This window comes from Barbatula barbatula, assembly GCF_947034865.1.
Source record: "Barbatula barbatula genome assembly, chromosome: 13".
In the NCBI taxonomy this organism is placed as follows: Eukaryota; Metazoa; Chordata; class Actinopteri; order Cypriniformes; family Nemacheilidae; genus Barbatula; species Barbatula barbatula.
This window is the reverse complement of record NC_136776.1, coordinates 12,177,302-12,204,438: the sequence shown is the minus strand read 5'-3', so window position 1 is coordinate 12,204,438 and position 27,137 is coordinate 12,177,302.

The window sequence follows — 27,137 nt, the reverse complement described above, 5'->3', positions numbered from 1 at the left end:
AAAATCCAGCTACATTTAAAAAACAAACCTATTTTTAAATAGCATGTTTGTGTGAAGGTAAGCATAAACGTTGATGGTTTTAAGTGGATAAAACATTAGTGACGCAAAAATGTCGATTGTCGAAAAATATTTTAACTGCAAGATTATTCAGTTAAATGAAAACAATTCCTTCATGACATGGCACCGTCACAACCAGAACCTTCTTTTGATGTTTATTGTTTATGTGTTGAGAAAGATTTTGGACCAATGAGATTTCACAGTGGGTGGAGCTACATTACGGAGAAAAATGTATGCAAAATATCTTGTTGCTTATCGCGGCAAGTTAGCGGAAACGTTCACATTATCACCTTGTTCACAACAGTTTACAACTGTTTTTTCTTTATTTATAAAAAGTATTCACAACTAAGTTATTACAACCCAGTGTCTTCATGCCTTGTGAATAGATTGTAGAACATTAAAAATACAACCAACTCAAATTGTTTAATAAGGTACAACTTTGGCAACAATAAAGTAAATTTGTTAAAGTAAATCTGTGCTGAGAAATGCTTCTTAATTTCTCCGCAAAAGTCCCCCAGATGTGGATGATTAATTTCGCATCCTTCAACATTGTAACAGCACAAAGTTAAAAAAATCAGCAGTCACACTTTATGTTAATAAAGAGATTTAATTAAAGAGGCCTGGAGACAAAATGGCGAGAATATTGTGTTTGAATCAAACTCTGACATAAAGAGCTTGTTCGCAAATCATGCTGAAGAGGAAACAGACCACACGTTATAATTGATTCAAGTCCGATCTTTCTTATTCCAGTTTAAATCGTTGAACTGAATAAAAGACAGCAATTAAACCTGGCAGCGCTAACAAACAAGGAATGAAAATTCGCTGCTGCGATTTCACAGAAGCGAAATTAAACGCGCTTTAAAAGAGGTACTTCCATCAAATCAGGGCCATGCATTTATTAGGCACTGATGCATCACACAGCAGTTGTTGCGTAATCATGCGTACATCCGGACGAGAGCTGAATCTTTGATCAGGCTTTGCCGTTTCGTTGACGTCTTTACATAGATTTCTTTCCTGTTAAAGCAAAAGTTCACCCCAGAATAAAAATTTCCGGTTTATTTATTCACCCACAAGTCATCTGAGATGTAAGTGACATTTTTTCTTAAGTGGAAAAATAAAGAAGAGGCATCTGAGAATGTTTTTCCAGTGCTGTTTATCTTCTCCGGGCAATGATGTGTTAGCTTTTCATAACCCTAGGAACCAACACGCAATCTCTTCAGAATGTTGTCGAGCATCCATCAAACTCAGATGGGCGCACGAGCATCTCCACATCTTGATTCCCCGCATTTTATAATGTGACGCGTGCAAATATGAAAGCCGTGGGACGGCGCAAGCTCGGGTGAAATATCAGCGAGCTCACCCCTGACCGATCCCATGGGAACTGTTGGGAGTGGAAGGGAGGTGTGTTATCATAACGGCTCGCTTCTCGTTCCAATTAACGCCTCTTATCCGAGGTTGAAACGCAGTGGTGTATTTATGCAAACCGTCTCCTGAAATCTCATTATCTTTGGCTTTTCTTTATCTGACAATTCTGCGGCGCTGCGTTCGATAAAAACTTGCACGTTTAAGCCTAATGGAAGGATTTTTTCGGAGGGTAAGAGATGATGTGAGGTAGAAGTGTTAACTGTTAAACCTCAGCGAAAGTCCTTTCCACGTCGTTCATCCATATTTATGGCTGCATGGTTTTTAATGATGTTCACTGAACTGTTTATGTCTGGCCGGGGTGTATAGCGGTGCAACCCGGTTTGGATCTGTGTGTTACGTCATAATGATCCATTACTGCTGAAGAGACAAACCTCGGTTGTGGCATTTCATCCCCAGAAATCTGCTGACTGAACACAGGAGCTCATTCAACTTCTGACCGATGGCTAATGGGCTTTTGATTCACTTGGCAGTGATCAGACTGTTGAACAAAACGCTTCAAAGCTTAATTTCAACAGCTGTGATTTCTGCCTGTACGGTATCTATCACAACACCTGTCAATAACACGCCTGAAGGTCACGTTTGACTGCGTGATCAAAATAAATATTCAATGTTTCACTTAAAATAACAGCTTATATTTAAGACCATTAAGGATTCAACATTTTGATATTGAAGGCAACATTTTTCATCATGGTATTTCCAACACGATCTCTGAATTCTTAAAGGGTTGTGTTCGTGTCGGTTTCGGAAAGTTTTTTTTCGAACACGTTTTGTTACAACTTTTCTTAATCCCTTGTTAGACAATTCTCCCGGAAAAGAACGCTCTGGAGTCAACCAGCGAGAGAAAGAGCATGCCCATCAATGTATTCCTTCGTTCGTGAGATTCAGCTGTGTTTGTTAGTTCACTGCATTTGAATGATGAATGTTATATACACGGTGGATATAACACTGTATTTACCGCAAACGGTAAGTGAAACAGAGTCGTATGTCCGTGTTTTGTTGGTTATGCAGAGATGATGTGATGATGTATTGTGTGCTTGTGCTGTAGTTCCGCACCCCATCCGCAGAAACTGCAAGTGTTACATCCGATTTAACCATTTCACACGTAGACTCATTCATATGATCTCATTTGTATGTTGTATAATCTATTTTGTTATGAGATTTTAGGGGACAGCGCTAAACTGTCATGGAAATAATGCAACCAACCTTAATGGCCCCAAATAGGCTTTTTTCTAAAAGCAATTGACATAATGGTTAAATTTCTCACACTAAAAACGGCAACGGACAGATCCAATTCTTCATTTACTTAGCAAAATATTTTATAATAGACGAAAATTGAATTCATTATAAACAGAAAATTGTTGCTTTCGCTGAAGTTTTAAAACCTCGATTGCACTAACATTTATTTCGATTTGTTGTGTGGTGACTGGTCACCTGACATATGAAAACCAATTGAGTTCTGTCCGATGGCTGGATGGCGGGACTGGAGGGAAATCAAATATTCTGGTTGGGCAACAATTTTTCTAGTAATATAACAATAGTTAATTGCATGCATATTTTTCCTGATTTTCTTTGATTAAATCGACAGATCCTTATTTAATAGATAAAACCAATGAAAAGTATTTAATGTTGAAATTCTGTAATTAGCTGGATATTTCTGGAGTTGCCCAAGGAAAAGCACCCCTCCCCCCTTGGCTCCGCCTAAGCCCGGCCCAAGTTACTTTTGAAAGACATATCTGTAATGCACCTGAAATTCAAATCTTTTGTGCTTCGTGGAAGACAGAGAATAAAGTCAGAAATGCCATTTTTTTTGGGTGAACTAACCCAACACCAACTCTTTGCATACCACCCTCTAAACACCTGTGACCCTGCCATCTCCCTCATCCACCATTTCCATAAATTTCCCGGCAATATGGACCAGATCCAATATCCACCGTTATCCCGACCGCTGCCAAGCCCAGCTGTGTGCAGTGTGATTGATTAGCGCAAGTTCAGCGCTCTGCGCCGCCTTCGGGCCAGGCAGGTGCTTCCAGCTCTCAGTCTCGCTCTCACACACACACACTTGTTGATGCTTTATTGCCACGGTGCTGAAATCCGTCACAATTGTGCAGATACGCGGAGGTAGGCGACTAACTCCCCAGATATTATTTTCATGCATTGTTAGCTTACGATTGTGCCTATTTTTATGCTTCACGACCCAGGAAGAGTGCTTGCAGGGGGACAATTTCATGAGTATGGTTCATATCAGATTATGTGGCGATTCAAATCAGACATTTGTATGGAAAGTTTTAATAAAAATGCATTGTGGGTACCATGGTGCATGATTCACTGACAGAAATATCTCAATTTTTTATTATAAATATATATTATAATATATATTAAATGTTTTATATATTTTTTGATTGCCCCACAGAATATCACAATATATCAAATGAACCCTTTTCTGTATAAAATTCAAAACATGAGAAAAACATCAATGGGGGGGAAGTGTCAAAACTATTTGGAAATTTTGAAAATGTCTTTTCTAAAATGAAAACTGTATAGTCGCTTTGGATAAAAGCATCTGCCAAATTCATGAATGTAAATGGATATGTCCCCCATGGCTGGTGTCATGCCAGTTTTAGGGTAAACGTGGCCCAGATGAGGTGAAGCACCAGACAGCCTCTTCTTTGTCAAAGCTTTAATACTTTCAAGACATACTGCAGATGCTTCACGACTACATCTGTTGCACGTCTCCTCTAATATATCCAAAACTCTGAGGCATTACTTTTATTTACCCTCCGGAAAGTTTCTTATGTAACGTGGGAGCTCAGGAGACTTCTCTAGATGCCAGTTACTGCTTTAATTTAAAACATATTAATGGGATCCTCAATGGCACATTTGGTGTTGTGTTTGGATATTTTTTTATTTTCTTTACTTGGCTCTTAAAGCCCACGTGACTTGTATTTACAGATTACGAACTTTCCGGCACGCTGCTGATAGCAACAAAAATGTAAATGTAAACTCTACCAGAGTAACACCCGCACAATGCTGACATATTCTATTCTGTCCCAGCAGCTTGTGCATAAACAGACATACAGATGGTAAGGATGCTTGGTATCTTTGCAACGAGGCCTCGGTATTAACCGATAGAGCATGCATGAATTGTCAATGTGCTGAATTAAAATGGTTTGCGAATTCTGACGTGTTTGTTTTTTGCGTTTTGCACACGGTTGCTTTACAAAGAGACCGTTACAGAACACCATTTTCAGCTTTTCTGAATTTACTATTTATAAGTATGTGTTTAGGTAGAATTATCATTTTTGTTTCGTTCTGTGAACTGCTAACTATATTTCTACCAAAAGTTAAATAAAAATATTGTTTCTATTCACATTTATTTGCAAATATAATGTCAAATGTCAAAATAACAAAAGATGCTTTGTATTTTTTAAGACCTTAAATACTGCAAAGAAAACAAATTCATTTTAGGTTTTAAGCCATACAACTGTAATATTTGAGCATATTTTTTATCACAATTTCCATGTGTCTTGTCATGCTGTCAGTCTTTCACACTGCTGTTGGATGACTTTATGTTACTCTTGAGATATTTTGTTCAGCAGACACTGGACCGAAATGACCAGAAAACATATAGCAAAGCTGATTTTCTGAAAATTTGGAATGGTCTCTTATTTTTTTTCAACAGCTGTATAGGGGTGTAATTTTGTGAGTTAATAAATAATATAAATAATGATAATCAATATTAATACTAATATTAATTTAGTATGGGGTTTGAACACCATGATCTTAACAATCAAAGCACAATGCCAACAAAACTAAAAATGCCAAAGTCTTGCATCACATTTGCATACTTCCAAATGTTATTCGTACTTTAGTTTACATGCATACAGCGTTAAAGCAAATAGATTTTAAAGCAGTGACTTTACACACATACAAACAGCCATTTATTACTCTCGACTGCCAGCTCGACTGTTCTGACTTAACTGAATTATTTGCTCACTTAATTTAAAGCAATAACATTTTTCGTGTTGGCACAACTGACTCCATTCGGTTTGTGTTCTGCAGACTTTTACGCAGCTAAGACTACTAAAAATAAAAATATCTTGACGCTGGCCTGAAAGCTTGTATTCCATCAAAATAAGGCCACCTGAGCAGGTAGCATCAAAGACCTTGTGCAGTCCTGGGGTAATTTTCTCAAGGCATCATCATCCATGCTTGGTTGTGTGTTACAAAGATCCTTTGATACATAAAGAAAAAAAATATGATTCTGGATAAGCCCTCAAGCAAGACTGAACTCAGTCCACGGTACGCTGCTGTGGGGGAGTGCATCTACTCCAGGCTCATAAGCAACCAGCACTGCATTGTGGGTAATGTATCAAATGTCCCGAGGCAGAAGTCCTAGCCCCAAAGACGACGTAGGAAGATCAATAAGTATCCCAACTCATGGATGTCTAAAACATTTAGGTAGCTGTTGTGGCATCAATAAACCAAGAAGAATCAAGCTTCTGAGAAATCAATCTCTGAAAATTGACCATTGTTTGCTCTACATCCAATCTCTTGGTGTTTAAGTTCCTCTATTGTCATGGTGTGTATAACTTGTGAAGAGACAGGGTGATTTTATTAAGTTAACTTAAGCAGCCTGGAGGCACAACACAATGAAATTAGTGAAGCATGTTGGGATGTTCTTGTTGAAAACAATGTCCAAACCACTTTTGTTATTTGTATTTAAACAAAAAATATGTTTTGTAAGTGGCTACTGTGTTGGGTTTTACCCTCGTAAAAGAGTTTGTTATAACTCATCCATTTAAATTATATTTATCCTTAACATTCTGCATATTTATGGGCGTGGTCACTTGAGTGACAGGTGGTTTCAGCAATCAAGTCTCCTCTCTTTGCGCCTCTGTTTCGATTATTCTGGAGTGACACATGATGACACGTTGCTAAGATAGCAACAGCCTACTCCACCCACTTTAGTCTTAAAGACCAATTCTGCTCCTCACAAGCCTACAGGTGACATCACCGACACCATACGTACATGCTTTATACGATCTATTGTTTTACATAAAAACAAGCTACAGTAGCTAACCTAGCTATTTGTTTAAATTTTTGGTGCTTTTCATTTAATTTTTATTATTTCATTTTGTATTCTTATGTCAATCTGCATATACTATGGACATCGATTAAAGGCGGGGTGTCCAATTTCCAAATTACGCTTGTTTAGACAAAGTCGGGCCGAGTACCAAAACAACCTTGTAGCCAATCAGCAGTTTTGTGCACATTAAACAGGACGGACATTAGTTGAGCCGAGCGCTTACGAAAGCGAAAGATTGAGAAATCGGACACCCCGCCTTTAAGCTCCTCTTTGGTTTCCTCTTCACAATAGACCTGAACCGGACGTGATGAGACCTGTTTTCCGCTTTTTGCATCGGACGTTCGGCATAAAGCCTATTACAGTTTCTAAAGCCAGGTAGAAGCTTCATAATTTAATGAAAAGCTCTATACATTTCTTTGTAGCTTACGATAAAAACTTTGATCTTGTTCAAGAAACCTCTTATTATAGCATTTGCAAAATGACTCTTAACTACATAAACCACTCACATCGCATAACATGAATTCGTCTTATGATGTACCAACACACTTAAATTATTACCTTATTCAGCTAAAGTGACTACTTCAAATTACACACAAAAAGAAAAAATACTCTCAGACCACTGAGAAAAAGGCCATGTTGTGCTGTCTCCACAAGCTAACCAATACGTGACAAGCCGACAGCCAATAGAACGCCAAGGTCCTGCCCTAAATACAAAAACACATGTGTTTATCACTATAAAGCCTCAACAGAGCAATACTTCCTGTTTTCTCCTGTGTTACGACTCTTTTGTTTCTCATCCGAGTGCATTGAGCCGTATTTCAGTAATCAGAACGGAGGAATGTACTCTGAAACCGTGAAACTATTCAGGTGTTGCCTTTCAAAAGACATCCAATAATTTACAACAGTCAATAATTGGAAAACCCCACACTTCACTGCTCTCATATCATTCACTTTCAGTGAATTTAATTGATGAAACTTTGGATAAAAATGATAATCATGTGGGGGCAATAAAACTGCCAACCAAAAAGGGAAAATAAGGGAATTATCTCCATACAAAACGATATGGAAAGAGTCATGTTTTATGAAAGCTTATGCATATATTTTCCTCGTCAACAACACGTCACAGAAATAAAAATGTTTGGCACATTGACAGTCCATTTACTGGCCATCTTAGGTATACTGGACTAAACAAAGTAGTATTTAAAAAACACATGCCATGTGCAATACATACAAATGCGTCCGCTAATAAATTATTTGCACCAGCTGTTCTTGACCAGAATAAGACCAGCGGGACTCTGCAAGACTATTCAGTCTTTATCCAAACTTAGACAACCCCATGAATCGTCACGTACCTTCACTCTTCATATTTCAAAATCAAGCGTCTACATCCACAGGGGAAAACCCTGCATGAGCTTCAGACAAATCGTGTACTATATGTGGAAAAAGCTACGATCTGATGCGAAAAAGATCTCTGGAGAATGTGCACACGTGCTTGTTAAAATATGCCATCATGCACGGATTAATGTATTGGTCACGATTCTCTGCTAACCTTACAGCACTATTACAATCACTTTATGTCTGCATATTCCCGACAATTAGAGACATCTCCGCCTTTCATATCCAGCTGACATAAAGAAACAGAGCGGCCCGCTGTCCCACTGTGTTTTCCTTTGTTCACTGGCCCTTCATGTTAAGGCTGCTATTAATCATTCCAACCAGACAGATGATAAATTTACATAAAGGTAATAGCAATGAGCTGTCGCTTTTAATGTTGGAGCTACTGCTGTTTCATGGTCAGAGTTAGCCAGGTTTTTGACTGTTGGTGTACAGTTTGGTTCATGGCTTCTCATTCCAGTCTAAGTTACATGGCCAACAAAACCAACGTAACAAGTTACGAAAGTAATTTTTTTGCATGAAGTTTTGAGACAGGTAAATCTGAAACGGCCATGTAATGAGATGTTTGGCCGTTTAAAGTACCAAACTCATCTTTGCACTTCCAAACTTTTTTGTTTTCATTCCTCATCTTTTGGGGTCGTTCACAACACACAGGGTTGCCAAATCTGCATTACAAAATTTTCCCAATGGTCTATTAAAACAAGTTCAATGACCACAACACAAATAAAAAACTCAAAATTACACTTGAACCAAACTCCTTCTTCCAAACTTTCCCTGGGTTAATTCCAATTTCTTTTGTTATACACCACACACAGGGTTGCCAGATCTGCATAATAAAACCAGATCACTGGTCTATTTAACCAATCTTACTGACCACAACCCACATAAAAAAACCGAAAAAGATATTCATCTTAGTACTTCCAAACTTTCTGTGTCCAATCCTGCATATTTAGTTGTACACCATACCCAGGGTTGCCAGATCTGTTTCTCAAATTCTACCCATCAAAACAAGCACAATGACCACAGCCCACTACCAAACCTCAATTTCACTGCCTGTCAATTGCAAGAACTAAAATAATTTTTTTTAGTGTTTACTGCTCACTGTATATGCATTACAAACAATTGCTTTGTTAAAATATAGCAAAAAAGTATCAATAGTCATCAGAAGCAAATAGTCATCAGAAGTCTGCAGTAGTGCGTAAGTCTTGTTTTAACTGTTGAACTGGACTGTTGCCTGTTGTTGGTTAAGATTATTTGAGCTTGGTTATTTAATTCCTCTTTGACTGAGTAATAAGGTGTTAGCGTTTTGTCTTCTGTTTGAGAAAACTTTTTCAGCTCTATTCTGTTTTCGCTAATCTTAACACATTCTTAAGCAGTGTCTCTGCGTCAGCAGTAGCGTCAGCTCTCGTTTGCAGCCCTCCTCGTGTGAAGAGCACATCAGTACATTTAACATTTGTTTTTATTTAATTGTATACTAACATCATGTGTTTCCAGTTTATTCATGTACTCCACCAAAGACAGTGCTCTTGCCCAAGACACGTCGAGTTCACTCTCACGCCCGTCCAATTCACGCCTCCACTTCTACACCTCTGACTCTCTCTGTGGGTCTCTGGAACTGCCAGTCAGCTGTGAGCAAGACAGACTTCATCCATGCTTTTGCTAGCCAGTCTAACATTCACATCCTAAGTGCTAGCTGAGACATTTATTCTTCAGGGGGACTCAGCCACATCCGCTGCTCTCTCCACTAATTACTCCTCTCACTCTCCCCGCCAAACTGGAAGAGGAAGAGGCACAGGTTTGCTTATCAACAATTATTTGAAATATTCCACACTTATCTTCCCTATGCAACAACTATTCATTTGAATACCATGCTGTTAATATCACTTCTCCCACTCAGCTCAGCATTGTCATAGTTTACCGCCCCCCTCCACTTCACAACTTCATTAAAGAGTTAGATGTGCTGCTCTCATCATTCCCGGAGGATGGAAGCCCTCTTGTAGTCTTTGGGGATTTTGGGACATCCACCTTGACAAACCCTATGCATCTGACTTCCACACCGTTACCACCTTGTTCTACCTTACGCGCCTCGCCACAGCCGGTACCCACACATCAGGAAACCAGTTTGACCTCATCTAAATCCGTAACTGCACCACAGACAATATTAAAGTCACACCTCTTCAAATTTCTGACCACTTCTTCATCACTTTCAAAATGCTCCTCTCTACATGCACTACACCAACACCACCATCTGTTTATTCTAGACGGAATCTTTGCTCTCTGTCCCCTCTCTGCTAAACTGACATCGTCTCTTCCCTCCAACTTTGCATCTCTAGATGCTGACACTGTCACCAACACCTTATGCTCTACACTTACATCCTGACTAGATAACATTTGTCCTCTGTCCTCCAGACCAGCTCGTGTCACCCCCTCCTGTCCTTGGCTGTCTGACATCCTTTGTGAACAACGGAGTACAGCCAGGGCTGCTGAAAGGAAATGGCACAATCATCATGCTGACCTAAAGGACTGCCAGTCACTACTCTCGTCTTTCTCGGCTAGTGTTACCACAGCTAAAACGTCTTTTTAAACCACCAAGGTGAGAAACGCACCTTTCACTCGGCAGCTTTCAAGACCTTTAACTCTATTCTTTGCTGCCTTTCCCTCCTGCCCACATCTTTGACTGCAGAGGACTTGGCTGTATTTTTCACTGAGAAAACATCATCCATCAGCAAACAATTCTCAGTGCCTCAGACCTTGTTACACACTAACCTCACTTCAAACATCGAACTCTCCTCTTTCGCCCCACTGACTGTCACTGAAGTCACCAGACTTCTCTCCAACCACCCCACCACCTGTCCCTTGACCCAATCCCCTCCCATCTCCTTCAGGCCATATTCAGCACACTCACACCTCCTCTCACACACATCATCAACATCTCCCTGCTCACCGGCACTTTTCCATCCACATTCAAACAGGCCCAGGTAACGCCCCTACTAAAACCCCCATTGGACCCATCTACTACCAACAGTAACAGACCTGTCTCTCTCCTCCCATTTATTGCTAGAACTCTTGAAAGGGCAGTTTTCAACCAGGTGTCTTCCTACCTATCCCAGAACAAACTACTGGATGACATGCAGTCTGGCTCCAAAACAAACCACCCCACTGAGAAGGCACTGCTATCGGTCACAGAAGCACTGCGGCTAGCCAAGGCGGAATCTAAAACCTTGGTCCTGATTCTGCCTAACCTGTCTGCAGCGTTCGACACTGTCAATCACCAGATACTGCTAGCAACCCTATCATCTCTAGAATCTCAGGCTCCCTCTCCGCTAGTTAAAGTTTTACCTCTCCGGCAGATCTTTCAGGGTGTCATGGAGGGGCTCGCTTTCCACTGCTCACCACATGATCACTGCGGTTCCGCCCAGGGATCGGTGCCTGGCCCGCTGCTTTTTTCCATCTACACGAAATCCTTGGGACTCATCATACGGGCACACGACTTCTCGTATCACTGTAGGGCAACTGGAAGAGATAGGGTCTTCCTGCAAAGGCTATCAAACCACTCCAGCTGGTTCAAAACGCAGCATCACGCCTCGTCTTCCGACAGCCCAAAAGGGCACATGTGACACCCCTTTTCATCTCTCTCCACTGGCTACCGGTAGAAGCCCGTATCAGATTTATGTCACTGATGTTTGCCTACAGGACTATCACTGGATCTGCGCCGGTATACTTTCACACCCTACTACACTCCTACACCCCATCAAGAACCCTAATCAAGAAAATTATAAACACTAACCCTTTCTCTTTCTTACAGAGCCTGTTTGGTCACTCGGAGAAAAAAAAACAAGACCCGCAAATCCATGGCCACAGTTTTGTAATTCGTTCCCTCAGTTTAAAAAGCAGTACGCACCGATTCTTAAACCGTACCCAGAGTTTACAAAACCAAGCTCTCGGATTAATAAACTGTACCCACGAGTTTCCAATCCGTGCTCTCAGTTTTTTAAATCTGTACCCATGCTTTTGGCAATCTGTTCGCACAGTTTTGCAAACTGTAGCCTACTCGCGGAATTGAAGCCTCTGTCATAAAAACAAAGCTCCTGCAGGTAGATTAACCAATATTGTGTACAGTTTTATTTTAGATTATTGTGGTGAGGAAGGCGGGACGAGAGCCGTGAGGCAGGGCCGGTGGCGTGGGTGATAGTTGCAATCAGCTGTGTGCGCACCGGTCCCGCATATCTCACGGAGGAGATCGGAGCTTAAAAGTAAGAGTGGCAGGACTGTTGACGAGAGAGGACCGGGCCCGGGCATGTTACGTTTGTCTTTATGGCTTTACTTCCGTGTTTATTGTTTGTTTATTTTTGATTAAAGTTTGTTGAATGTTCGCCGGTTCACGCCTCCTTCCCTACGTCTACGAACTTTGTTACAATTATATTATAAATTGTCTTAATGAATTTACTTTACACATGCACGCACACACACACACACACACACACACGTGCGTGTGGCGCATATAAAGCATGCATTAATTTCCGCGTTTCACTGGCATAAATTTGGTTTGACATTAAATGTTCGATATTTAGTTTGACATTAAATGTTCGGTTTTGCATACCATCCCCTCAGTTTTTTAAATCTGTACCCATACGTTCATAATCTGGGCCCTTTTGCAAAGTCTTTCACATTGTAGCCTACTCACGGAATCAAAGCCTCTGTCTGTCATTAGAACAAAACAAGCTCCAACAGTTTTTTTTTAGATTATATTATAAATTGTTTTAATGTGTTTACACACACACGCATGGCGCATATAAAGCATGCGGTTCGTTGCCGCGTTTCACTGGCATGAAGTTGGTTTGACATTAAACTTTCGATAGTCGTGAATTTAGGGATCATCTCTAAAGTTACATAAACATTAAAATACTTTTTACCAACTTTAAACCATTTAAAGGGAATGACTTATAGCCACTAAACTAACTGTACCATGTTTATGTTTCAGCTATTATGCACAACTTTTAGATTTTTCAGAATTAAAATAAACAATAAAATAATATGCACATATCCCTATATGTATTGCTATTGAGCTTTAAAGAATAGTATATTTGTGTATGAGACTATACAATAGTCTTACACACAGGAATGTTTGCATATATCAATAATAATACATATCAATAATCTAAAAGTAGTGCATTATATCTGACACACACATGAACACTGTACATTATTTTGGCTATAAATCATTCCCAATAAATACTATTGAGCTTTAAATAATGGTATATCTGTTTATGGGCCCATACAGTAGTTAAATACATATTTGCATTTGACAGTTTATTTGAATACATATCTATAAAATGTGTGCATTATAGGTGACATACACACATGAACACTGTTCAGTTAGTCTTGTGGTTACAAATAATTCCCTTTAAATTCTATTGAAGTTTGAAACATGTATTTTAGTGTGTACGTAACTGTAGAGACGGTCCCTAAATTCATGAATATCGAACCTTTAATGTCAAACCAACTTTATGCCAGTGAAACACGGAAATAAACGCATGCTTTATATGCGTGTAAAGTCAACTCATGAAGACAATTTATAATATAATCTAAACTGTACACAATATTGGTTAATCTTCCTGCAGGAGCTTAATCTGTTTCAATTCCGCGAGTAGGCTACAGTTTGCAAAAGAGCGTGGGCACAGATTATGAATTTGAGGGTTCAGATTTCAAAAACTGAGAGCACGGATTGGAAACTCGTGGGTACAGTTTATTAATCCGAGAGCTTGGTTTTGTAAACTGTGGGAAGGTTTAAGAATCTGTGAGTACGGTTTTTTAAACTGAGGGAATGAATTACAAATCTGTGGCCACGGATTTGTGGTTCTTTTTTTTTTTTTTTTTCTCGGACAGTTGACCAGACGGGCTCCGCACTTTCTTTTGATCTAGCTTTTGTTGAAACTAGTTACTTTGTATTTGAACCTATTGTACTATTGCTCTATAATGACTTATGGCATATTGCTTCCCGTACTCTTTCTAAGTCGCTTTGGATAAAAGCGTCTGCTAAATGACAATGTAAATGTAAATTTAGGCAAAGTAAAATAAAAAATGTTAACCTCGATTTTTATCACAGTTTTCATGTGTCTTGTCATGCTGTCAGTCTTTTACGTTGCTGTTGGAGGACTTTGTCACTCCTGAGCTTTGATTTTGTTGAAATTCAACAAACACTGGATTGATATGGCCACAATAGATAAAGAAATGCTGGTTGGAAATTTGGGAATGGTCTCATAATTCTTTCCGCACCTGTATTCTTTTTATTTTTAAAACCCCTTTTTTTATAAAAAAATATTGCAAAAAAGCGTTATAGAAATAAATTTTAATCAAATGAAATAGTTGGTTTGTTCTTCCTAGAAGGCTGATATTGAAACACTCTCGTTACCCGTTGCATTATACTTAATGACACATACTGAAGTCATACCGAAAGCTGATTGGTTTGGCATATTACCTTTATTACTATTAATAAAAAACTATTAATCATTTCCTGGGCCGTTTGCTTTTTTTCCCCCGGGCTGAACCCCCTAATTCGGTATTTATTAGCATGTCTGAGAAAGTGATTTGAGGTTTGGTTTAGCTATTGTAGATTCAACTCTCTCCAAGACAATATTGTATATGAAAGATCTCAGATCTGTTATCTTGCTTGCCGTGTTTCAAAGTGAAGTGACAATCGTTAAATTTCCTGGGACAGTAAGAACTTTCCCTCAAGGTTTTCTTCTCTTTGGATGAGTGGTAACTATGGCAACAGATTAAACCGGGCCGAGGGATGCTGAGGAATACATGCAGCCATCTCCCCCCCCCACCAGAGAGAAACTGATCAAAGTCCCTCCCATGTTAAAATTGGTTTATTAACTTCTCAAATTCTATCTCCTGCAGTTCCTATGCGAGAAATTTAACAAATGCATCACAGCACAGTAACTAAGATAAAAGGACACGCTAAATATTGAAAATCAAACAGCACAACGCACTGGAAAGACAGAACAGTGAGTTTAATCAGAACCGAGGTTAATGATTTAGGGCAGACGGTTTGATTCATTTTTTTCTGCACGGTAAGAAATTTTATGTGCCATCAATAAGAAGCGTTCAAAAACAGGCACTTTGTGCATCAGCACTTTGAATAAATCTGAGTTTTAATCCAGCACATCAACAGAAAGAAATAAACTCATAATGGAGTTTCTAATGACAAAACATGGATCTCAGCGGAGACATTTCACAATCTAAAACTTCCTGCCCTGAAATGGTCTAGCAGAGAAAGTTTTAAAAGGTGCCGGTGAAAAAGATCAAAGGATTTAGTTTAGCGGATTTTCATGCCTGCCTTTTTAACAATCTTTTCGGGATGCAATCTGTCTTTCTGAAGCATGAAATATTCAACTACGTGCTCAAACAGATTGAACTTCATGAACTCTGGATCAATGTGTTCGAGATGTCACGATATCTTTGCACAGTCAATATTACCGGTGCAATTTTTATATTGAACGCACTCCATTTGAAGCGTTAGTTATGAATATAAATAATGACAAATTTAATTAAAACAGCATGGAGCCTTTATTTCTCAGTTAAATAAACAGGGCTTCAAGTTGTTCCAATTAAACTCTAATTATTTAAGGCAAAGAAACAGTAATAAAACTGAGAAGTAAATGTCTTCAGTGTCTACAGCCGCATTTAGTGTTTATGTAAACAATAGGACATTAAAATAATCTATATAACAATGCAATAGCAAAACAATCTTAAATTATTGGCATAGTCCTTATGGCAAGACTAACTATGTATGTTAAATACATAAATACTGATTCAATGCTGTTTTTATTTGACTCTAGTGGGCTTTATAAACTACTAAAATGATCTGTCCTGTTAGTCAATATTGTTGCATAATTACACTGAACAACAACAGTTTGTGTGGTGTCAAGTAGTACTTTTGGAGTCACTAAACTAAAATCTTACAGTCTAACAAAAATCACTTTCTCTCAACAGGGTCAACTGGTAACTTGGCATAAGCACTTCTTTACCTCCCTATGATATATCGCTTGATGTTTTCCTAATTTTTGTAAGTCACCTAAAAGCATCTGCTAAATGCCTATACAAATGTCCTCTTTAAAGCAACAAATTGATTCCCAAAACACAGAATATTCTCATGTTGTGTCTGGAAACAAATCTGTTCAGTAAATGCTGTGAAAGATTATGTGACAATTAGCAGCTGTGCCATTTAATCTTTCACCTCACAGGTAATTAAAATCACATTCTCAATGAATGAGAAGAATGTCACACCTGAAGAAATGCATTACTTAGTATCTTGTGTGTCAATTTCTTTGAGCAAATTGTTGCAAAAAAGTTTTGCTCTATTGCTGCTTTAGTTTGGTAATAGTCCTAGATAGCGCACACTTAAAGTGACAAAGTACGATTTCTGAGTAATTATTCTCACTATTTACTCATACTCATAATATTCTCAAGTTTTGAGAGTAACCATTTATGCACACTTAGGTCACTTGCATCATTTAGTCTAAATTATTATCTGTTCATAGCCACATGTACATTAATGTTCATAGTATATAGACATTTGTATATTGTTCATAGTACATACCTACTGTCATATTTTCATAGACCATACCTACTGTAAAATATTTTCATAGTCCATGCCCACTGTATAATATTTCCCGCTCTACGTAGACGATTCCAACCGCCCCACCACTCGCTTCTGGTTCCAAAAACACCAAAAATAAGTTTGACTCCTTTCAGGATTTCCTGCAGACCATTTCTCCAGCCACCCCTTCCGCATAGGCGTGGCAACCACAGCTGCCCAAAAAGGCATCTCCAAACTGCAGATCCAAACAATTGGCTACTGGACGGAGGCTTTTAAAAGCTACATCCGGTCAGACCGCCATCACGAGGCCGGTATCGCCAACGCGACTGCCATGCCAGAGCTTCCATCTCTCTCTGCAGCAGCATACACCCCTACTCCAGAAGCCTGTATCGCCGCATCGCCGCTGTGACTGCCCCGCCAGAGCTTCCATCTCTCTGCCCCCGTAGGGTCCTGTCCTTCCACCTCTCTCTGCCGTAGCATACTCCACTACTGCAAAAGCCAGCATCGCCGCAGCGGCCGCACAGGGGCCCATGCTTCCACCTCTCTCTGCCGCAGTATACACCACTACTGCAGAAGCCTGTATCGCCACAGCGATAGCCCCAGTAGGGGCTTGTGCTTCCACCTCTCTCTCTGCCGTAGCATACTCCACTACTACAAAAGCCGGCATCGCCGCAGCGACCGCACAGGGGCCCATGCTTCCACCTCTCTCTGCCACAGTATACACCATTACTGCAGAAGCCTGTATCGCCACAGCGATAGCCACAGTAGGGGCTTGTGCTTCCACCTCTCTCTCTGCCGTAGCATACTCCACTACTGCAAAAGCCGGCATCGCCGCAGCGACCGCACAGGGGCCCATGCTTCCACCTCTCTCTGCCACAGTATACACCACTACTGCAGAAGCCTGTATCGCCACAGCGATAGCCCCAGTAGGGGCTTGTGCTTCCACCTCTCTCTCTGCCGTAGCATACTCCACTACTGCAAAAGCCGGCATCGCCGCAGCGACCGCACAGGGGCCCATGCTTCCACCTCTCTCTGCCACAGTATACACCACTACTGCAGAAGCCTGTATCGCCACAGCGATAGCCCCAGTAGGGGCTTGTGCTTCCACCTCTCTCTGCTGTAGCATACTCCACTACTGCAAAAGCCGGCATCGCCGCAGCGACCACACAGGGGCCCATGCTTCCACCTCTCTCTGCCACAGTATACACCACTACTGCAGAAGCCTGTATCGCCACAGCGATAGCCCCAGTAGGGGCTTGTGCTTCCACCTCTCACTCTGCCGTAGCATACACCACTACTCTAGAAGCCCGTCCCACCTCTCTCTGCCACAGCATTGCCTCTCCCCAGTAGCCTTATCTATCTCCTCCACTCCGCTGCAGCCAAGTCCTCTTCTCCGAGGCGGCTGCAGCCTCTACAGGAGCCTAATCTTTACTCAGCACTGCCACAGCAGTACCTGCTCCCGCAGGGGTCTTTTCATTACTCCACGCTGCCGCAGTAGTGCCCCACTCCACAGGAGCCTTGCCTTCCTTCCTAACTGCCACAGCTGCGCTCGCTCCAGTCGAGCAAAGTCCTCTTCATCCGAGGCCGCTGCAGCTTCTACTTTCACACCCTCAGGAGCCTTAATCTTTACTCGGCACTGCCACAGTAGTGTCACTCCACAAGAGCCTTACCTTCCTTCCCAACTGCCGCAGCAACACTCTGGAGGGAACACCCCGAGTCGGGGGCACATACCAGGCCGAGCTGTAAAACGTTTTTTTTATCCCTCTTTTTTAAACATTTAATTTAGCAAAAAAAATGCTAACCAACACAATAAAACATTTTAATATAATTAAAAACATGGTTTTAGAAAAAAAGTCATCGTTACATTAGCATACATATTTTCATAGGGCACAAGTGTGGGATGAGTGCACAAATAAACAACTATGTAAAACGTATGTACAGAAGGCATAAAACAATGTAAACTTCAGTGTAAACACATATATACAGTATATAAGAATATTAATACCATAAAGAGACAATGTTGTAGCTCATGGGGAATATTGGCACTATGAAGTCCTGAACATTGTAATATTACACAAACAATTACTTAAAAATGTTTACTATTTCTGCATAAAAGATGTTTATCCATCTGAATCATTTGCATAATCTTGAATCTGAAATGACATCTGATAATGGACTGTTGTGGTTTTGTAACTGTGGTGAGGAAGGCGGGACGACAGCCGTGAGGAGGGGCGGTGGCATGAGTGATAGTTGGAATCAGCTGTGCACAGACCGGTCCTGCATATCTCACGGAGAGGATCGGGGCTTAAGAGGACGAGCGGCAGGACTGTTGACAAGACAGGACCGGGCCCAGACACATGTTAAGTTTCATGTTCTTTATTACAGTAACATACAGCAAACATGAGATTTGGGTGTAAGGGTGAAAGGTATTTTAAGAGATCCATCCATTTTCTACCGCTTATCCGGGGCCGGGTCGCGGGGGCAGCAGTCTTAGCAGAGATGCCCAGACATTCCCTCACCCTAGACACTTCCTCCAACTCTTCTGGGGGGACACCGAGGCGTTCCCAGGCCAGCCGGGAGACATAATCCAACCAGCGTGTCCTAGGTCTTCCCCGGGGTCTCCTCCCGGTCGGACGGGCCCGGAACACCTTCCGGGGAAGGCGTCCAGTAGGCATCCGTAACAGATGCCCAAGCCACCTCAGCTGACCCCTCTCGATGTGGAGGAGCAGCAGCTCTACTCCGAGCTCCTCCCGGGTGACCGAGCTTCTCACCCTATCTCTAAGGGATCGCCCAGCCACCCTGCGGAGGAAGCTCATTTCAGCCGCCTGTATCCGGGATCTTGTCCTTTCGGTCATGACCCAAAGCTCATGACCATAGGTGAGAGAAGGAACGTAGATTGACCGGTAAATTGAGAGCTTCGCCTTGCGGCTCAGCTCTTTCTTCACCACGACGGACCGGTACATTGACCACATTACTGTCTGTCAATCTCCCGTTCCATCCTTCCCTCACTCGTGAACAAGACCCCGAGATACTTAAACTCCTCCACTTGAGGAAGGAACTCTCCACCAACCTGAAGTGGGCAAGCCACCCTTTTCCGAATGAGGACCATGGCCTAGGATTTGGAGGTACTGATTTTCATTCCAGCCGCTTCACACTCTGCTGTAAACCGTCCCAGTGCATGCTGAAGGTCCTGGTTTGAAGGGGCCAACACGACAACACCATCCGCAAATAGCAGAGAAGAGATCATGTGGTCCCTAAACCTGACCCCCCTCCGGCCCCTGGCTGCGCCTAGAAATTCTGTCCATAAAAATTACGAACAGAACCGGCGACAAAGGGCAGCCCTGCCGGAGTCCGACATGCACTGGGAACAATTCCGACTTACTGCCGGCAATGCGAACCAAGCTCCTGCTTCGGCCGTACAGGGACCTGACAGCCCTTAGTAAAGGACCACAGACCCCATACTCCCGAAGCACCCTCCACAGGATGCCATGAGGGACACAGTCGAATGCCTTCTCCAAATCCACAAAACACATGTGGATTGGTTGAGCAAACTCCCATGAACCCTCCAGCACCCTGTAGAGGGTGTAGAGCTGGTCCAGCATTCCACGGCCTGGACGAAAACCAGACTGTTCCTCCTGAATCCGAGGTTCTACTATCGGCCGTATTCTCCTCTCCAGTACCCTTGCATAGACTTTCCCGGGAAGGCTGAGAAGTGTGATCCCCCTGTAGTTGGAACACACCCTCCGGTCCCCCTTCTTAAAAAGAGGGACCACCACCCCGGTCTGCCATCCCAGCGGCACTGTCCCCGACCGCCACGCGATGCTGCAGAGGCGTGTCAGCCAAGACAGCCCCACAACATCCAGAGACTTGAGGTACTCAGGGCGAATCTCATCCACCCCGATGCCTTGCCACTGAGGAGTTTCTTGACGACATCCCCAGTTGAGGTCAACAGCCTCCCACCTCCACTGTAAACAGCGTTGGTAGGGCACTGTTTCCCTCTCCTGAGGCGCCGGACGGTTTGCCAGAATCTCTTCGAGGCCAGTCGATAGTCCTTCTCCATGGCCTCACCAAACTCCTCCCAGGCCCGAGTTTTTGCCTCCACAACCACCCGGGCAGCAGTTCGTCATTTTAAGAGATGCAAATGTAATTCAAAATTGATGTATTTGTGATTTTATTTGGTTTGTCTGTGTGGACTCAAAACATTGTAACAGATGTATTTTCAACAGAAACATCAGCAAAAATTGAGACTGGAAAAGAGTGACCAAAATCCTTTACCCCTATTTTTTTCAGGGTAACAGTTTTTGCCCAGCACATTTTTAAAGCAGAGATTTCAATTGGCGTCAAGTTACATGGCGACTACAAACACTATACAGTCTGTACACAAACAACATGTCGCCTGTACTCTCTACAGAGGGAAAAATGTCTACTATCACACATCTCAACACTGCACAGGTCTAGAAGCACATAATCACTTGACAACAGCATTTGGACATGCCACCAAAAAGTCACCCAGCAAAGTGCTAATCCGTCCATCTGTGATCCTGCCATGACAAGAACAGTACGCGTTTATTTTCAAAGGAGCTCATTCCATTTCCACTATCAGCAGGCATTCATCATGACCTTGCGATTTCATTTGTCTTTCTATCACCAAAACAACATTTATATGAAAATGGGTGCACAAAGCCAAGACTCTGAGAAGGCAAATGTCAGAATAATAAGGGGCACAGTGAAATTTGTGACCGCATCAAAGCTCAACGTGTGACAGCTTCATAGAGGTTAGGGCCCCTTGCAGCTGCCTATAAATTTTCCTCTCAAACCACCAGGAGAGAGAAGCTAAATAAAAGATGAGAGTGTAAGCATGTGACGTGTCAATCTGCCATCACACATACCTCCCCATGCACTGACCAAAGCATTGCGGCCGGGCACAAGTAGAATCAATAAAGCTCTTTGTTGAAGACGGAAAGGACGTTTACGCAAAGTGTCGACAGACTGTCACAAGCAAAAGAAAAAGCGAGTGAACGTATAAAAGGAGCTGTGATGGGTGATGTGTAGATAATGATACTTGATTCTTGACTTTTTCCAGCATTTTCAGCAGTAACACTGCATTCCATTCGCAATCACCTCTGAGCTATAATCCTTAAACCTTTGTTCAGGGCCATTGTCTGACAGGTGAGTTTGTTGGAGCTGTAGCCTTGTTGAAAGCTCTCAAACATTTCAAGTCTTGTCTCGAGGTCTGCTCTTCATCTCAAAAGCTTGTTATGCCCCAAGCTTCATATGTTATTTTATTGGCTTGTACAATAAATGTAAATATTCAAAAAAATATAATGTCAAATGAATCAGATTTGACATTTTTATTCTAACATTTTACACAAAAATGTAGCACTTCCGTTTTGTGCAAATTATAGCCATGATTTAATGTGATTTTGTTTTAACATTTAATAAATTGCTCAAATTGAAATAGTTATTAGCTCTTTTTCTTACACTTTACCTTCCTTACCTTTTTTTAATAAAACATGTTGAATAAATGCTTTAAATACATTTTAGGACAAATCATAACTTTTTGATTTGTATATATTTTACTTGTACATTTGATTGCTAAATTGTCTAATTTGATAGAAACCATAAAAAGCTTTTGCACTGAACAAAACAAAAAACCTCACATCATTCATGCTCTGGTTCTAGATGGCATGGGAAAATAGTATATTAAAATAACTGTAAAACATTTGTATTATTTTCATTTATTTATGTTATAATATGAATGTACCGTCTTGCTGACTCAATAATACAATGAGGATACTTTACAGAATATGTCAAAAATCCTTTGTGGTGCATTCGACCCCACACATAACAAGAGGGTTAAACACCAACTGATTTGCCTTAAAATGCACAGCCTTGGTTAAAGGTTTGACAATTTCAACTGAAACGGGAAGTTAGTGTGTAATGTAATGATTGGCCCTTCCCCCTTTTAAAATAACCATTAGCGTTTAGTTTACATCACAGCCTGAAATTTGAGTGCAGGATGATGTCATAAAATCATTGATCTGTATTTACACAAGTGAGAGAGTGTAGGTTTTAAATGCTTATATACAGTAGTCTAAATGAGAATTTAGTTTTAGGCTAATACCCACTGATACAACAAACTCCAACAAATGCCAATAATCCCAAATAAACCCCAACAAATTTCAACACTAACAAACCCAAAGAAACCGCAACAAACCCCAACCAACTTCAACAAACACAAACAAACTCCAACAAATGCTTAAAAAATACAATTAACCCCAAAAAACGCAAACAAACACCAACATACCCCCAAAACTGCTAACAAAAACATCCACAAACTACAACAAACGCTAACAACCCCCAATAAACCCAAAATCAACTGCAACAAACCCAAACCAACTCCAACAAACCCAAACCCTTTGCTGCCTTTAACTTTTACAGTAAAATCAGCTTATCTTTTCAAGCTTTTTTACATTACTACAACACAATGAGATTAGAAGAATAACTTTGGTAATCCCAACACTATGGTACTGTGACTTTTCAAAGGCGAGTGAGTGAAAGATGACAGATTTTCATTTTTGGATTAACCAGTATGACCTCTACGCAGATTTTAAGGATGACATCTGAACATCCTATTAGTAGTTTTCAAAGGGCTGAAGTTCTTAATTGTCAAACATCTGGATCATGTTCAAAAACAGCAATGTGTTGTGTTGATGTGTTGTGCCAATATGACACCATTCACACCAAACGTCACTCGTGATTGTTTGAATCTGCATACTGCACAGCGGAGAGAATGACATGCTTATGTTTACTGAAAGGTTTTGTGTTCTCTGCAAGAACCTGGAGGACCTGATAGAGTGGGACGGTCTGTTTTTTCCGCTGTGAGGGCCGGTGTTAAGCCACTGGGTTGAAATATGCTTGCTGTCCCCTTAGGATGCCTGCAACAGCAGTACCACTCTATTATTTTACCGCAGAACCTACTCATTTTTAGGTTAATTTCATATTTTACTGCACCCCCACTTTCTTTGTTTATATGTTCTCGCAGTCCCATTCATAGAGTGCAGCCTGCAGGTTAATGATGATGTAATCATCTTTTGACTCCCTGACAGCGACACCTTGTTAAAAAAAAAGTCTGTGCCAGGAGTTATGCCATGCGATGCAAGGCTTGCGAGCACAAGTGGTGGGAAGACCGTGGATAACAAAAAGCGCAAAGGTGCTCAAGCAAAACCAGCAGCAGCCTCGTAAAGTTGCTATTAACACTAAATTACTTAAATAAATCAGCACTACATGAAACAGAGTCTTGACTGGATCAGAAAGCTATGTAAGCGAAGATTTGTAGTGACAAAAATGAAATATTTCACATTTATTTAGTGTCAGAAGCAGAGCCAGGACTGAGTTTCACGCAAGAGACTGGCGCACTCCCTCGACTCCTTGTGGAAGACGCAGGTAAACTGTACATTTTAAGCGCTACATTATGTGATCAAGCTCTTTTTCATGCAAAGGCCTTTCGATCATTTAAGCACGATTTGAAACTGTTTCTTTGACACGTCCAGTATAAGTGGAAACTCTGTCAGACAGTGGACCAATATTACATTTTCATTCGTGCTTGGAGGAACAAAAACACAAGATGAAGTATATGTTAAGTTAAATAAAGTTTTAAATGAATGCATAGAATTGTGATAATGCATGGGCAAACTCCAGGGCCGATAATGAGTCCCAATCCGGCCCTGGTTCTCTGGAGAAAATAACAACATGGGTGTTTGGAACGAAATGAGAGTGAGTGAATGATGACACAATTTATTTTATGGGTGTTCTATTTCTTTAAAAAGCACACGGTCCAAGTTTAATATTTAATGGGTGTCCCATTTTTTCAGTCAGAGTGCTCAGGACATCATTCCCGATTGTCCCCCTATCTTCTCAACATCCAATCTGTTTTCATTAAACTTTAGTATAACTAATTCCCTCTGGAAGAAACGCAAAGACTAAATCAGCGGCTGTATTAAAATCAAGCGGGAGCGAATGGAAGGGATTTGGCGATGGTCGATTCAGGCTCAGGAGTGAGTGAGTCATGAGTCTTGTGTGGGAGGGTAAGGACCGCAGAGTCTTCAAGTCGGATTTCTCACAAATAAAAAGCGCCGGCTATAGACTGATGCGGGCGAGGTTAGATGCGCCGTGAAGTCGTGATGCCCCCTGCAAAACGGCACCTGAAGGAGCTCACGACAACATGAGGTGAATGTCTGAATGAAAGGATTAGAGATGTCAATATTTTGAAGATGCTTTGCCATGTGTGATGAAAGGGTTCTATTTTGAGGCTGAGACGGTGTTTTGATTTAACTCAGGTCAATTTACTGTCAACTATTTTCTGGAGGGCGGCACATAACTCATCCCACATGTTTATGCTATAGACATGGATAATACCTCAAATTGTGAGGCTTGTTGGGACATATGTGCTGTTATCTACACGTTTCTAAGAATTGTTCAGCTGGTGGACGATAAACTAAGTATCGCAATTCAGTTTTTATCAATGCCGCCATCCATAACCTTTGCAGCTCTATTGCCATTTAAAACTAAATAACAGGTTTCTTTACGTTCTGATTTACATGTATTCTACGATTATTTGTGAATTGGAGTAAGGATACTGTTTTCAACGATAATTGTATATGCACTCACTCAATAAATCTTTTTTGTTTATTTTTAAGCAAAAAGGTTTTGCATTGCAGCTTTAAAGGAGGCAACAAGTTATGACAGCAAAGAATATTTAAATGAAAATATGAATATTACATATCCTGTAAATTAAGGTTTACTTTATTAATGCACTGTTTTCTTTTTTGTTGTTCACAAACACATACAGTATGTGAACCCGGACCACCAAACCAATCATAAGTAGCAAGCGTATATTTGTAGCTATCGCCAACAGTACATGCATGGGGCCAAAATTATAGATTTTTCTTTAATTCCAAAAATCATTAAGATATTAAGTAAATGTTCCTAGAAGATGCAGTATTTATTTAATTAATATCCTCAAGTAAATATATCAAAGCTTTATTTTTGTGAGTGGGTGCAGCAAAATCGCAAACAAAAATGGCCAAAAACACACCTAGAAACTTAACTCGCTGCTGCCGCTCTTTGAGAATTACCCACTCAAGTTTGGTATCCATTTAAATCTTAGGATTTCAGCTTTTTGGTTAATCAACTCTCCTCAACATAATTACAGCGGTAAGCCAAAAGAAAGCATTCAAACAAATCTGTCTCTTAGTAACGGCCTGCTACAGCACCTCTGCTGGGCTGGACAACTTCAAAGACGATTTTCTCAATATTTCGATTTTTTTACACACTCATATTCCAGATTTTCGAATAGTTATACTGCATCTCTATATTTTAAAAAATTGACTAGGGTGTAGTCAGTTTGTACGGTACATCATCAATGATTTTGCAAATATCATGTAATTTAATGTTAAACTATGTGAGTTTTGTGCAGCATCCAGAGTTGTAGTGAAGTGAAAAACACTGTTTGTTTGAGCATCAGTAACTCTGTGGCTGTTTGTAGATCTCTAAAACAAGTTATCCACATTTCTCTGCTGTAAATCCAACATACTTTTGCATACTTTTACCTTGGCGTACGTAAGTCAGGGTCAGAACTGCCCCTTCGGTATCAGAGCTCATTCGACTAGGGCTATCGCCTCTTCATGGGCCAGGTCTAAGGGCAGATCTATTCAGGACATATGCTGTGCAGCTGGCTGGTCTTCTCAGAATACTTTCGCCAGGTTCTACAGATTGGATGTGTCCTCATTGGCTTCTCAAGTCTTCTCGGTGAGTGCTATCACGCTTTATCTTCTACCTTGTATTTCTTATGCTACACAGTTGTTACCGCATTGCTATTTACACTGTGCTTGGTGTACTTATGTTCGCTATTATATCGCCCGGGTTTCCGTGCTTGTTCTACTGCTGTGGTGTCTGCCCTGTTCAGCGCAGCCCGCTGCGTTCGTTGGGTTTGGATATGCAAATGTGCCAAAAGGCCAATCTAGCAGTTCTTGGCGTGCTCCGTGATCTAGCAGTTCATAGGCCGGTTTCAGCCAATCAGCGGGTAATGCTTGGGGTGACCTCGCGAATGGTTGATTTGTATGCTCCACATACTTTGTGTGTTATCCCAGTTGTCGGCTGTTTTTGCTAGCTCTCACGGCGGGATTGTACTACCGTTCCATATGCGGTCTCCGCAGTGTCGAAGTGACCGCTCTCGAAAGGGAACGTCTCCGGTTACTTTCGTAACCTCGGTTCCCTGAGAAGCGGGAACGAGACATTGCGTAGATCGCCGTGTTCGCCGCTTATCACCGGGCGGGCGTTCTCTCGTAGATTCTGAGGATTGTCGTCACATGCACTGTATTTATACTGTCTAGATTCGTCAGTATTTGCATACTGTGCATGTCTTGCGACAATTAGCCAGTTTTTTACTGGCGTTATCCTATAGGACTTCAGGAAAAGTGAAAAAGAGGAGGAGTTTCATATGCGGTCTCCGCAATGTCGAAGTGACCGCTCTCGAAAGGGAACTAATCCTACTGAAATCACCAAGAT